Source organism: Dromiciops gliroides, chromosome 3 (assembly GCF_019393635.1).
Source record: "Dromiciops gliroides isolate mDroGli1 chromosome 3, mDroGli1.pri, whole genome shotgun sequence".
Classification (NCBI taxonomy): Eukaryota; Metazoa; Chordata; class Mammalia; order Microbiotheria; family Microbiotheriidae; genus Dromiciops; species Dromiciops gliroides.
This window is the reverse complement of record NC_057863.1, coordinates 543195166-543211252: the sequence shown is the minus strand read 5'-3', so window position 1 is coordinate 543211252 and position 16087 is coordinate 543195166. Positions and strand designations below refer to the sequence as shown.

The 16087-nt window shown below is 37.9% G+C and overlaps 1 protein-coding gene across 5 annotated transcripts in view; it reads left to right on the top strand.

The window, feature by feature from the left end:
* The window catches only part of FCHSD2 (FCH and double SH3 domains 2), a 354314-nt gene that overhangs the window by 83432 nt on the left and 254795 nt on the right, over positions 1–16087 (top strand). The gene's annotated exons all lie outside the window — the stretch shown is intronic.

The following is a 16087-nucleotide window of genomic DNA, read 5'->3' as shown; positions in this document are numbered from 1 at the left end:
TCTTGTGACTATTCAAGGACAAAAACATAAACTATATTCTGTAGAACATTCCAGAGTTAACCCTTAAGAGATTATAAGGTGATAGCTTTCAAGCAGAAATATTCTTCTAAAGAAATAATCTAATGAACTATTGGTAGAATTGGTTTGATAGCCATTCTGGAGAGCAATTTGCAACTCTGCCCAAAGGGCTATAAAACTGTGCATACTCTTTGATCTAGTAATACCACTACAAGCTCTGTAACCCAGAGAGCTTTTTTTAAAAAGGGAAAAGGACCTATTTATACAAAAATATTTATAGCAGCTCTTTTTGTAGTGGCAAGGGATTAGAAACTAAGAGGACATACATCAATTAGGGAATGGCTGAACAAGTTGTTATATATGATTGTGTATCTTCTATCTCCTTTCCCCACTGGATTGTAGGCTTCTTGAGAGTACATACCAGTGCTTCATCTTTGTATTCCTAGGGCTGGGCACATGACATTTCACATAGCTAATATTTTATAAATATTCATTTAATTGAATTGAATAGAAAGAGTATTGGGTATCAGGTGCTAAGATTAAATGATGTCTTCATTGTCTGTCCTTTCTCATCTCAGTGTGTTCTGTCCTTGGAAACCCTATGGTAAATCACCAAGAACTCCCACATACAATTAGTGCAGAGTTAAAAATTCATTTTTTCTATGGAGGTCTTGATATATAGTGTAATGTGCCAATCAATATGCTGGATTGTGGGGAGTTAATTGGGAGAATGAGAGAGAGCAGCTAGATGACAAGAGATGGCCAGTCAAATGTAGAAATGCCAAGCAGAGGATTGGTTTTATGATGCCAGTGGGAAAAATAGTGACTCCAAATCATTCAAGGCACAATTTCTCAGAATGGTAAGAAAATTATGCCCCTTTCAGGGAATACTGAAATAAAAGAAGACACAAAGTGGCAAAGAATTACTTACACTGGATGAGAATGTGAAGTGCTGAACTTTTCAGGGTGCTTCTATATTACTGTATTATTTATTTATTCAGAAACTTCTTTAACTGTTTCATAGCTTGTATCATTCAGAAGTCATTTTCATTAGGATAGAGAAGTACAGCAAATTTATCAGTATGGCTGATTTGTAAAAATCAGTTTGTTTTTTAGCATTGGGTGCTGGAGTTACATAATCTCCTTGGGCCCAAATTTTATCATCAGTAAAATGAGGAAGTTGGACTAGATGATTGCTGAAGTTCCTTTAAACACTGATCTTAAATCACTTAATGGCTCTGAGCATTAGTTTCCTCTGTTTTAAAATGAGTAAATTGTATGTTATGATGTCTAAGGTCCCTTCAAACTAAAAATTCTAAAATCTGGTAAGTTGATTATTATGAAGCCTATCTTTACAAAATATGCAGGGGTATTTCACTTGTTATTAATTCTTTCATTCAAATAAAATAAAATGTATCATTTTAAAAAGAGAGAAGGCTTATAACAGTCACTGAGTAGAATGAACAGCTGTTGGAATAAAAACCAATGCTAGCTACTGACTCAGCAGGTAGGTAACCACTGGGGCGTCAGTAAAATCATTTAGGGTGCTCAAATAGAAATTGCTACAAGCAAGTCCTGTCTAGGAATCTACTCCCTGAAGCCTTGGCAGAATGTGGCCAATGAAAGAAGGATACAAAAGGTTACTGTGGCTGTTAAAAGAGCAGGAAAAGACTGTAGACTAAGGGCGGCTCCCTGCCTCCGGGACAAGCACGGAGGGAGCAGACATGGGCCCGATGGCAAATAGCCTGTGGTATTACACCACTTGTGGTATTATGCCAATGCAGAGAAGTGATTTGTCTGCTATTTTTAATCACTGAAGGAAATCACTTTATGAATATATTAGACATACTGGGCTAATAAAATCCTGACTCCCCTTATTTTATTCTAGAACTAAACATTTTAGGTTGACTCTTGTTTTATTACCTTTAGGGACTATTGTTTTCTTGAGAATTCTATTGGGATAGGAGCTTTAAAATGCTACTTCATTTAGATTAGTTGTCAGGTCTTTATTATATATTCCATTGGAAGCACGCATTCATGTAAAAATATACAAAATAGTGTATAATCTGACTAGAGCTGTTTTCCTTGCCAATCTGAATCCTAGTGACAGATTCTTAGTGAGACAAAGAAATGAAAAATGATCATGGGGGAAGATGTACAGAAAAGAAAGGTTGAGAGTGGAATAAAGATATTTCTGACACTTGTGCTCTGAATAGTTCCTTTCAGCTTCCTATCTTCCAGTAGAGGGTAATAATGACATTTCTGGGAAGACTTCTCTAATACTCTCATGGATATGTAATCAGATTGATGTAGGTGTTCTTTCCTGAATGAAGTTTATACTCATCTTTCCATCCGTTTGGATTCTTATCCATTAGATTCACCACTGGGGGCCTTTCCAAATTTGGATGGGAGGGAGGACTTCTTTGCTTTGTGTTTATTATGGCTTTGATATTAGCGGAATCTACAGACTCTCTATCAGTTTATTCCTTGCATTTACCACATGACCAACCCATTTAATGAAAATGATGGACAGACAAAATTGGGTTTTGTTCAATAAAGATTTATTGTTTGTCTTTTCTTTGCTCAACACTTTTTATAAAAATTCATAAAACAGGAGAGAAAAGGTGCTCTGACAACTGTAAAATTGATTGATTATTCTTTTCTCTATTCATGGATGGCTCATCACAAACCTCTTAGCCAAGTCACTGAATGGAATTTTGGAGAAAGAGAAGAAGTCACTATCCGTTTCACTCCTAGCATTGTCCTTTCCCCTTTCCACCTCTTCATTCTCACAACTTGATAAAGGCAGTGTTAAGCTTGGAATAATTGGGAAAGAGGGAGGAAGTAGAACTTATTGACATCTTTTGTGGAAATATATCTTCACTTATCAAAAGCATTTTTTCATGGCAAGGGTCCTGGCATGGTAAGATTTCTTTAACCTGCTCATTCATTCAAAAAACATTTATCAGGGGGCAGCTAAATGGTGCAGTAGATAAATGCACCAGCCCTGGATTCAGGAGGACCCGAGTTCAAATCCAGCCTCAGACACTAGACACTTACTAGCTGTGTGACCCTGGGCACTTAACCCTCGTTGCCTTGCAAAAAAATAAAATAAAATAAACAAACAAACAAAAGTAAACATTAAAAAAAACATTCATCACCTATTGTATGCTGAACACTGTGCTAGGTGCTAGGGAAATTAACAAAATATAGATTAAACATAGCCCTTGGCCTCATGAAACTCACTCCACAGACCTATTCATGAAATAATATTACATGATAAGCATGTTAAAGGAGTTTACATAAAAATCCTGTATGAGCTCTAGGGTGAAGGATGATACTGACTAAACAGACCAGGAAAGGCTTCCTGGAAGAATTGGCTTTTGAGTTGGATTTTAAAGGATGAGTAGGAATTCAGCAGGAATAAGGAATAGGAGAAGGAAGGTGTACCAGGCCTAAGGCACAGCATGAGTAAAGAAAGAAACAGGAAAGACAAGATATATTTGGGATGCAGAGAATTATTCAGTTGGGCTAGAATTAGAGCATATGAAAAGAAACAGTATAAAAAGTTGAGAAAGGTAATGTGGTACTGTTCCCATGACTTACATACTAGATAATGTGTTTTCATGTTAGATAGACTAGAGAGGCCTCATGCTGTTCATTGACATGTTTCCATTGGCTTACAAGTCAAGATACTGTACTGTGTGTAAACATGAGAGGACTTTTTTCTTCAAATTATGGTCCTTTTTATACCCATGATTTATGTCCTTTGTCAGTAAGGTCACATGTAATGGAATATTGCATTGTAGCCATTTTCTGATTTTGATTCACTATATTGTTTAAAGCATCACCAAGGGTCAGTCTTTGGATTGAGATGGTAGAGGTAAAGTGATATTTTTCTACAGTGTTCTTTTTGTTGTTTTGTTTTAATGCCATAGTGGTATTTTGACTATTTTTCTAGTACAAAAGTCAGATTTCTAAACATTTATATGTATTACTGACAGCTCATGTTAGAGCATATGCAAATATACACTTATAATATTAGGCACCATACTTTGGTTTGTTTGCTTAAATCTGCAGGAATGTTGGCTTATTTAAGAGCAAAAAAGAAATATTGTCCTTTAGGTTCATAAAATGGTTGAATTTTATCTTGAATCTTGGCCATTTATGCTATTTATGGTAATACTTTGGCTAATAAATATTGGGGTACAAAGTTTCTTTTAGCTAAAGTGTGGGGGAGTTGGGGGAAATTGGGAAAAGTTCTGCTGTTGTCAGCCCTGATGGCTGCACTACTCTCAGTGGTGGGGTTTTAAAGGTGGAGCAAGCCAATATTGGTCTGTAAGACCTTTTACTGACAAAAGTCTTGACTTTTAAAACACATAAACATAAGCTTGCTGTCTTGCTCTCCCTACCTTGACTCCTTCCTCTATCATTGTCTTTATTACCTGGAAGCTATGGAAAACAGGGAAGAAAGAGATTTTATTGGCCTGAAATATAGTTTGTGTTAATAGTCACCACTCTAGAAGGTAGAGGGCCTGTGGAGAGATTGATCTCCCAGAACTCAAACAGCCTGTGTGCCTCATAGTGAGGGGGGAGTCCCATTTGGTGGCCAAAAGCATCACTGTGCAGTACTGTTATCTCTACCTCTGATAACAGTTTCTGACAGTGAAGTATTTCAGAAGATACGTTCTCTACTAGCTCACATTTAGTTTAAGGTTTGCAAAGTACTTTGCACATTAATACACTTAATGATCCTTCGTACAACCCTAGGAAGTAAGGCACTGTTATCATTTCCATTTTACTGAAGAGAAAACTGAGGTTGAGAGAGTTTAAACGACATGGCTGGGTTTAGACAGCTCCAATCTTTGAGGTAGAATTTGACCTCTGGTCTTCTGGTCTCTAAATCTAGTACTCTTTCTACTCAGCCACTTCATTTTGATGAATTTGGGCTATAACACTACAACCTCACTTCTATTTGGTATTTTGCAGTTTTCAGCTTCCATGTATATCCACTTTCACTTTGGAACCTCAGAGAGATAACATGATTGCTTCTGACCAAGATGGTTTACTGCTTTAGGCTGCCACACACCTGTGTACCAAGAGCTTCAGAACAGTGCCCATACATATGGCTTTGGGGAAAAAATGTTGGATTTGGAATTTGAGGGCCTGCATTCAAATTCTGACTGCATACCTGTGTGACCTTAGACCAGTCAATTCCTCTGGGCCTCAGTTTCCTCTTCCATAAAATGAAGGAGTGGAGTAGATAACCTCCAACATCCTTTCTAGGTTTAAATGGATGATCTTCTAGATTGGAATCTAAGAATTGGTGGTTAATGTAGCAGGCAAAAAATGGGAATTTGGAGGCATCATGGGGTAGAGGCAGTTCACTGAACCTTTCTGTGCCTTACCTATATATTCTGTGAAATGTGGAGATTGGACTTAATGACATTTAAGATTCTTCCTGACTCCAAAAATATGCTAATTCTACCTGACAGTTTGGAATTTTATATTCAAAGTATAAAACAAAATGCTATATGAGATTGGAAGGGGAAAGGTTGTTACTGGTGGGGGGAACAGGGTAAATTTCCTAGAGAAGGTGGCTTTTGAGATAGGCTTTTAAAAAGCTAGGAATTCAGCAGGGAAAGAGGGAAAGAGGCAGGTTATTCCAGACATAGCAAAACATATGAATACTGAGGGGCACATGCTTAGATTTTTTAAAAAAAACTGATAGCGATTTGTGATCACACTTTGGAGACCACTGCTTTAAAGATTTCTTTTTCAGCCCCTGCATTGCACAGACTGGGACACTGGGACTCAGAGAGATGGTGACTTGCCAGAAGTCATAGAGCTAGTTCCTAGTAGACTTGGAGTTTTAAGTCTAAGGCTCTCTCCACACTAGTAGTTTTGTTGGAATTTGTGAATAAAAATGGTTTTTTTCTTCTTAAGTACAGAGACTTACTTTACTGTCAGTCACTGTTTTCTGTGAAAATATTTAGCTTAAAAAATTTCATAAGAACTACATTATAACAGCCCCCCACAAAAAAAAAAACCCACAGTATTTCTGAAAATAGCTTCTTTTGAGTTGAAAACATGAAAATGAAATTATTTGACCCTTTTGTGGTCATTATTTTTCTTTTCATTTCTTTTTATTTTATTTATTTTTTTTTGTGGGGCAATGGGGGTTAAGTGACTTGCCCAGGGTCACACAGCCAGTAAGTATCAAGTGTCTGTGGCCGGATTTGAATTTAGGAACTCCTGAATCCAGGGCTGGTGCTTTATCCACTGCGCCACCTAGCCGCCCCAATTATTTTTCTTTTCAATTAGTGCTTTCAAAAATTGTTACCTTTTGCCTTGTAAGACATGTATGAACTGATGTATAATGAAGTGAGCAGAACCAAGAGAACATTGTGCAGAGAGACAACAATATTGTTTAATGAAGAACTGTGAATGACTTGACTATTCTCAACAATACAATGATCCAAGACAATCCCAATGGACTATTGATGAAACATAGTATCCACATCCAAAGAAAGAACTGATATTGATGGAACAGACTGAAACATGCTATTTTTCATTTTCTGTCATTTTTTTCTTTTAATCAAGTTTTCTTATACAAAATGAAAAGATATGACTTAATTTAGGAAAATCTTTCCATTTGCAAATAATAACTTGACCGTACCCTGCTATTTGCTGGTAATATAGTGTTATGATGGAAAACTTTTCACTTGCATAAATAAAGCAGGCTAATGAATAAAAAAAAAAAGAAAAGATATGGTCGTGTTTTACATTTAAAAATTGCTACCTTTCTATACCTGGTATGCTTAGGTATTAAATTTTGTCTTTTAGCAATTAATGCACAATTGAGAAAATCTACTCATCTTAAAAACAGAAATCTTATTTCCAGTAGTTGGCCTGAATGAGTCCCAGCCTGATAGGTAAAGCCTTTATATAGCACTTTCAGGTATTTTACATATGGTAATACATTTGTAATTTTAAGGCACTAAAAGGTTTAAAAGAATTATCCAAGTTCACAGATGTTTTCTAAATCCAATTCATGGGGTCTAGTAACAATGATGTACATATCCAGCTTTATAGGACTTTATTTCATCTTTAACTCTTCTGTTATAGTTACTCACGAATCATAATAGTGATAACTGACTTTTACATAGGACATTAAGGTTTATAAAGCATTTTACAAATATTCTCGTTAGCTTCTCAAAATAATCCTGTGGTTCTATAACAGTCAATCTGCGATCTCTGATGTGGACAGTCATACAGACCCCCCACCCACACAGGCCTCTGCCATAAGTTTGCCTTAGGGGTCCACTAACATTATGGGAATCTTCCTTGGGAATTATGCAGCTGCTCATCAGTCACTCCTCACTCCCATGGCATGAGTCTTTTCCAACTCTATGTTGTTAATGACATCCTTTATAGACAGATAAGTATTTGTTATGCACTTAACTATGTGCCAAGCACTTTTCCTTCATAATGCCCCATTTGTAATGTCTTACATTTTACCCACATATGATAGGTTTTGTTTTCCACACCATGTGGCTGTGGGAACTGCCTCCGACTAGCTAAGTGGCATGCCCATCACAACGAGTAAATATTAAAAGTGGAATCGGAACCCCGGTTTCATCAGATTCCGAGGCCAGTCAAACTGGGAAGACCTTAAGAGCAGAAAGCTGGTATATTTTCAATTTATGAAGTGCCTACTTTATGCCATGCCAGGCATTGTTCTAAGCCCTGGGGATACACAGAGAGGCAAAAAGATGATCTCTATTCTCTAGGAGCTCACAATTTAATGGACTTTTAAAAATATGGGTGATTATTATTTGTTACTTTATATCTCTTCTCTGGAATGAATATATGATATATTTTGGATAGATGTATGTATGTATATATTTTTATTTTTTAAATGATATTTTCTTTTCCCCAATTACACGCAAAAGCAATTAACATTAGTTTTTTTAAATTTTGAGTTCCAAATTCTTACTCCTCTCCCCCTCCCTGAGATGGTAAGCAATTTGATATGGGATTGTATAAATTTTTCTATCTTAGATTGCTTTACAGATAGTTACTTTTTAGTGAACCTTTGTTGAATGAAGAGTGTGTGTGTGTGTGTGTGTGTGTGTGTGTGTGTGTGTGTGTGTGTGTGTGTGTATCTATGTATAGCTTGTAGCATTTGATCTGAAAACCTTGGTCTGGATTATTCTATTGAAGTTCCACAGTTACAGTTTTTTACATTGTTATTTAGCTAGTGTTATTAATTTTTACAGAAAGAGAAAAATACCTTCACCTTTATCCTAAGAGTCTCAGTAGTACTTCTGAGACTTGTATACAGTATAGACTTATATACAGTAGGCTCCCAATCAGTAGTTGTTCATTGAATGAGAATTCCCCCATTTGTCATTCTTTTTTAAATTTTATGTTTTTGTGGACTGATATATTCTCATGGTATAATGATATGGATGATAGGTGAACAGATCATAAGAAATAAAGTATGAGGGAGTCAGAGCAAACATACTTAAGAGTAGACTAAAAATACCCACAGAAACTTGATAACTTGGAAATTACCTACAAATAATCTCCATAGGCATATGCGCTATACAGACTACTTCTGAATTGAGGCCATATTTGTAAAATGAGATCTCTTTGAAAGGAAAAATAAAATAAAAATATACACTGAAAACCAACATAACATCAATTATAGGCCTCACTCAAGATTAATAGAAGCTAGGCTTAGGGAAAACATAGTAAAGTCTTATATCATGCTTATTTGTGGAAGCTTTAAGAAAATTCTTATATGGTAATTAGGAAGTATAAGAAAATGCACCAAGGTATTCAGTTGATGGAAGTTATTTACCTGTTCCTTATACAATGTTTTAATCATTGACATTATCTCACTTTAGCCTCAAAACCCTATAAGGTGCTATGGAAAAACAGATGAGGCATCCCAGGCTTCAAAAAGGGAAGAGGCTCAAGGTCCCATAGCCCTGCAAGTGGAGGCACTGGCTAAGCCTCACATATAGTCTAATAAAAGGTCCTCACTAAGAATTAGCTAGTTGTGGTGGAGATCTCTTCTTTCTGCCATAGCCAGGGGAAATAAGAAATATGAACAGTTTGCTTCCAGAGAGGAAAAAAAATGTTGAAGCAGAGTCATCAAAACAATGGTTCCTGCCACTATAAAAGGTGGGAGAGCTCAAAAATGTACCATGATCTCTTCTGTACTAGCTACATTCCTAAGTGTTACTGTGAATAAGTGGCATGTATATTGGAAGGCTGCATTAATCTTAGCTTATTTAAACAAAAATATTTCTTGTAAATCGATTGTATTGTTTATCAGACTTATTTTATACAGTATTATTACAGCATTATTTATAGAGAATTTTTGGAACTACAAAAGAATTTAGAAATTCTCTGAAAATTCATGTCAGATGCTTTGACCTATACACACATTTGGCCAATGACTAAAAATTTGTTAAACGTGTACTATATGCCAGGCACTATGCTAAGCCCTTAAAAATTTAACTTGATCTTAAGCTGCTTAATGGAAGCATCATTTCCATCTCAAGGGAGATAATAGTCTCCTTTTGTTCTGTGCTTCCTAGAACAGTTTTGGTAATATTGTATTTACTCCTTCATCCCACATTTTTAGAAAGGATGTTACCAAATGAGAACCTATTTAAGGGAGGATAATCAGGATCATGAAAAGTAAAGGCACTGGTGGTTATTCAGCCTTGGGAATCATACATAGCTTTTCATTATTAGATGGCCTCTGAGGTCCCTTTCTGTCTGATACCTGAAAAAGAATCCTCTCGCTAACGTTCCTGACTAATGGTCATCTTACTTTTGCCCGAAGACTTCTTCTAGTGATCTACTGTATCCCAAGGCAGTCCACTCTGTTTTCAACTAAACAAGTATTTATTAAAAGGTCTAGTATGTGTCAGGCATAGTGCAAGGGACTAGGGATACAAATACTGAACTGAGAAGAAAGTACTGTAAATGGAGGTATATGAGATGATCTTCAAACTTCGGAAAGGTGATAATGGACCAAAGGAAATAAGCTTGTTCTTTCTATGTGACTCTCAAGGGCAGGGCTACAACAAATAATGTCAAGTTATTGGGAAGTAGAGTTTAACTCCATATAAGAAAGAACTTTCTAATAATTGGAGATTTCTTGGGAGATCCCTTCCACTTATGACTCTGATCTCAAAAAAAAAATCTCAATAAAATATGCTTGACTTTGTAAATGAGTAAAATATCAGTAAAGAGAACCGAGACCAGGCCATTTGGGAATAGGACACTGAATTCTTCTCTATAGAATGTTTCATAGGGGTGTGTGTGTATGTAGGTAGTGATATAGGTATTATGTATATAATATTATGCAACAATATTACATCATATTAGTATATAAAACATTTACAATATCATTTTATTATATAATATATAATTAATATATAAAATTGTATTTATAATATTGGGTTTTTTCAGTCCTGTACAACTCTTTGTGACTCTATTTGGGGTTTTCTTGGCAAAGATACTGGAGTGGTTTTTCATTTATTTCTCCAGCTCATTTTATAGATGAGGACACTGAGGCAAACCAGGGGTAAGTGACTTGGCCAGGGTCGCATAGCTAGTAAGTGTTTGAGGTCGGATTTGAACTCAGGAAGATGAATCTTCCTGACTCCAGGCCTGGTACTCTATCCACTGTACCACTTAACTGTCCTAATTATAATTGATATCTGTCTTAATATCTAGGGAGCCTGTTCCAATCCCTCCTACTTCTAGTACCTTCCTTCTCTTGATTATTTCCTATTTATCCTAATAGCTTGCTTATACATAAGTCTTTTATCATATATATATATACATACATACACACACACACACACACATATATACACACACACACACACACACACAAACTTGTTTGTACATAGTCCTCCATTAGATTCTGAGTACCTTAAGGCCGGAAATGATCTTTTGCTTTTCTTCATATCTGTGCTTAGCTCAGTGCTTGGCACATAGTAGACACATAATAAATGTTCTTTGACCGACTATCTTTATAAACCCCTCTATATAATCAGGCTTTCCTGTGAGTTTCAGCCCCAATCACCTTTCCAGTTGTTTCCTAGAGACATCTCAAACTCAGCATGTCCAAAATTGAATTCATTTTTTTTCTCCCCCAGCTTCATAACCTCAGCTTTACTCTTGATTCTTTAATCTTCCTCACTCCATTTATCTAATCACTTGCCAAATCTTGCTATTTCTATCTCCACAGTATCTCTTGCCTTTGACTCCTCTTCACTCATACAACTTTCATCACATTTTGTTGATATTATTGCAACAGCCTCCTAACTGGTCTCCCCACCTCATGTCTGCCCCCACTCTAGTCCATCCTGTGATTCCAAAGTAGTTTTCCCTAAATGTAGAGCTGGTCATATGACTTCTCTATTCAACCAACTTCAATGAACCTGTCTCCCCTGCTTATTGTATATTACACTCTCTTATGTAATTTAGCCAAACAGACCTCAATTCTCTACTATACATAGCACAGTCCTTACATAGTAAGACATGGTTAAACTTAAATGGTTGTTGATTGAGTGATCAGCTTCCATGCATTTAATTCTTATCTTTATGAAGATGTCTGAGATCTATGTCCGTATCCTCATTCTTTCCCCTTGAACTTCAATCCCTTATCACCAACTGTCTATTGGAAGTTTCCAGCTGGATATTCCAGAGACATCTTCTACTCTTTGTATCTAAAATAGAGCTTATTACCTCTCTCTCCTATCCTACCCCTGTCCCAAACTTACCTATTTCTGTAGAAGGTATCACCATTATTCTAGTATCCCAAGTTCATAATCCCAGAACTATTTTCCACTCTTTATTCTCTCCTACCCTATATATCTAATCCATTGCTAAATTTTGTTTCTACCTCAACAACATATCTCCTATTTGATCTTTTTTCTCTGCTTACACAGATGCCACCATAATTTAGGCCCCCTTTAATCCCTCACCTGGACTATTGGTCTTACTGTCTCAAGTCTCTTCCTATAAGATCGTCCTTCACACAACTGCAAAAAGTGTTTTTCCCTAAAATGCATGTCCGACTATCATTTTCCTACTCAATAAACTCCAAAGGTTCTCGTCTCCTAGATCTTTAGTCCTTCGTTTAGTGTTAAAACTCACACCTTGCCCACTTTCTTTTACAATCTTATACATTACTCCCCTTCTTCCACTCTGCAGGCCAGTGAAACTGGCCTCGCTTTTGCTCTCATGTGACACTCAATATCCTGATTCCATACCTTTATGATTGCTGTCCCCTAAACTTAGAATTTGTTGCTACTTCATCTCTAAACTGTGCCTATTAAAATCCCTTGTTTCCTTCAGAAATCTGCTCAGGCAATGCTTTTCACATGAAAAATTTCCTGATTCTTCCTCACTCTGCTGCTAGTGTCCTCCTTTCAAAAATTTACCCTGTATGTATTTTATATACCTATTTCTTTACATGTTATCTATTCTGATTGACAGTAGGGATTGCATCCTTTTGGTCTCTGTATAACTGGCACCTACCACAGTATCTGACATGTAGCAGGCATTTGATAAGGACTTATTGAATGAGTGAGAGAGTGAGTGAGTGAACTCTAATACAAAGTATAGGTGCAGATGAAAGGTTGCTACCAAGATTTCTTCCTTAGTTAAGATGTTGGAGATAGGGGACCTTGTGATAATTAAGTAAGGCTTTGTGAAAGAGGTGGTCCCTAAATTTGGAATTGTAACAGGAGATGTTGGAGAATCAGTTCCTGATCTAAGGAATGCCACAAACGGAGGCACAGTCAGAGCAAAGGATTGGGTGAGAACAGCAGGGGAGGGACAGTGGCTCAGTTTGGCTGTAATGAACAGTGTGGAAAGGAAGTCATGTGAAATCCATGTCCTGCCAGAGGATTTGGAGCCCAGCTGGGGGGCTCTGCCCTTATCCTGAAAAACTTCCTGGAAGAAGTGGCTTCTGTTCCTTTTCTCTGATACTCTAAGAGGAAAATAAGGCTGATTGTTTCATCCCAAGAAGTAGTGGGGTGAAATTAAAGCCTTCTAAAGAAGGCCTGGGTTTCAATAAAACAAATTGAAACAAGACCAACCTGGATACCTGATAAATAGCATTGAACATAGCAAAGTAAGGTCTAAGAAGAAGTCATTCCCACCAGGGCCCTGCCTCAGGGAAGACATCTTGGAGAGGACAGCAGTTAGGTGAGGTTTTAAAGGATGGGTATGAATTCAGCAGGTGAGGAGGTGATGATGGGAGCCCAGGTTGGATTTAAGGGGTCCCATTTGATGATTTCTCTAAGGTTCCTTCCAGCTATAAAATTCTGAGCTACGATTCATGTTACCTTTTAAACATGTTATTTTCCATGAAAAGTGACTTAGTTTTAATCCCATGATTACACCCAATTTCCTTTTCCTTAGCAATAATAAGGAAAAAGACTCCAAGGCTCTCTTTCTATTGTGTTACATAATATCATGACATCTGAAGCAAACCTGTTTCACCTGATTTTTCTGAAAGACGTCAGAAATGATACTGCTTTCAGTAGGATAATGTTTATTCAGCTTTATGTGTAACATACTGACATGATACCTAGGAATTTGTGTTCATTCTATCAATGTGATACAATTGACTTAAGAAAAATTTCTGTTCCTGTAAGCAAGACTTGGCACAAGACCTTAGCTAAGTTTAAAACATTCCTCGTGTTTCAGGCTTGGGATTATTTGAATGTAGAGTAAACCCATTCTGTCATCCCTTCCCCCTCACTTTTTTTTTTTTTTTTAGTGAGGCAATTGGGGTTAAGTGACTTGCCCAGGGTCACACAGCTAGTAAGTGTTAAGTGTCTGAGGCCGGATTTGAACTCAGGTACTCCTGACTCCAGGGCCAGTGCTCTATCCACTGTGCCACCTAGCTGCCCCTATCTTCCCCCTCACTTTTGCAGAAAGAACTAATGCTTCAGACTGCTGTAAAAGGTTGAAAGTATGGACAGTTAGATCAAACGCAAAGGGTTTTAGTAAAATTCACCATTAACCAGGTTTTCATCATTTTTGGTCTTAGAGATACCGTAGGTGACTTGTTTGCTTTCAGAAAATAAAAACCTCTCTCTTAACTGATCTGGACTTTAACTTTCCCCATGGAAAGAATACAAATGCTGGGACCAAATAGAATCAGCTGTCATTCTGTATAATGTGCTTCTTGGGAAAGGAGTGACAGCTTTAGTCCTTAAGAAGTATGAGCTCTTATTCCTAGTAAAATCAATGTTAGAGACCCAGAGCAAGAGTTTTGATTAATGATGATCAGGAGAATGTTTTACTTTTTACTATGTAGATAGAGATGCATCTATGGATTTTTAGATATCCGTCTCTACTACATATAAAAATAGTTAGTAATGTGTATGTTTTAGAATTGAATTGAAATTAAATTCCATACACAAGTGGGAAAAGAAAGGTCCAAAGAGAAGCATTGTGGTAGAGTGAGAAGAGCCCTGGGTTTATAAAGCAGGGAACCAGGTTCAAGTGCTGCTGCCTCTGTTAGTAACAGTGTGACTTTGAGGGAGTCACACAATCTAAGATTCAATCTCCTTATCTGTGCAATTAGTATATCAAACTAAATTATCTCCAAAATGTCTTTCAAATACAAAGGTGATATAACAAAGGGACATTTCAGTCTTTTGGGGGAGTGTGGGGCAATGAGGATTAAGTGACTTGCCCAGGGTCACACAGCTAGTAAGTGTCAAGTGTCTGAGACCAGATTTGAACTCAGGTCTGCGGTACTTTAGCCACTGCTCCACCTGGTTGCCCCTGTAGAAATATTTTTAAGTTGACTAGCCTAATTTGGGGGGGCCGAAGCTGACTGGAGGACTAAACTGGGGGACTGTTGACTATTTGGCTGACTTCGTTAATTTAATGTGGGCCGTTTATAAAGTTCCACCATGCTGCTCCCAAACTGATAGACTAAAGATTAAGAAGCCTCGACCAAATAATCAAAGCAGAGTTTATTTATGACATACTATTTCAAATTAGGAATACAGGGAAATAAAGTGTACAACCTGACTGCTTTCCTGTGGTCTCTTTCCACTGCGTCTCTTGCGTGTCTTTCGTCTCTCTTTTGCACCTGCTGAGCTTCGAACTTCTTGAATACAATAAGGGCCTTAGCCGCCTCCGGCCTCAGGGCACGTTACACTTTCCCTAGTTTGTATTAAAGCCTGTAACTTTTTCAGACCAGGCTGTCCTTTTCCGAACCAAACTCTCCTCCGTCCTTGTCCGGGCTCCCCTCTAGTCAGCTTCTCTCCTAGTCCGTCCCCCTCCTTTTTTCAGTCCGTCTCCTTCTAGTCTCCTTCCTACCCTAGTCAGCCGTTCTCTCCTTAATCTCGTCTCTCTATCTAGTCTGTCCTCGCTCCTTCTTTTTCTAGTCCATCTTCCTCTAGTCTCCTTACTCCTCTAGTCAGCTGCACTCCCCTTCCTCTTGTCTCTCTATCTAGTCCCTTGCTCTAGTCAGCTTCCCTTGCTCTAGTCAGCTTCCCTTGCTCTAGTCAGCTTCCCTTGCTCTAGTCAGCTTCCCTTGCTCTAGTCAGCTTCCCTTGCTCTAGTCAGCTTCCCTTGCTCTAGTCAGCTTCCCTTGCTCTAGTCAGCTTCCCTTGCTCTAGTCAGCTTCCCTTGCTCTAGTCAGCTTCCCTTGCTCTAGTCAGCTTCCCTTGCTCTAGTCAGCTTCCCTTGCTCTAGTCAGCTTCCCTTGCTCTAGTCAGCTTCCCTTGCTCTAGTCAGCTTCCCTTGCTCTAGTCAGCTTCCCTTGCTCTAGTCAGCTTCCCTTGCTCTAGTCAGCTTCCCTTGCTCTAGTCAGCTTCCCTTGCTCTAGTCAGCTTCCCTTGCTCTAGTCAGCTTCCCTTGCTCTAGTCAGCTTCCCTTGCTCTAGTCAGCTTCCCTTGCTCTAGTCAGCTTCCCTTGCTCTAGTCAGCTTCCCTTGCTCTAGTCAGCTTCCCTTGCTCTAGTCAGCTTCCCTTGCTCTAGTCAGCTTCCCTTGCTCTAG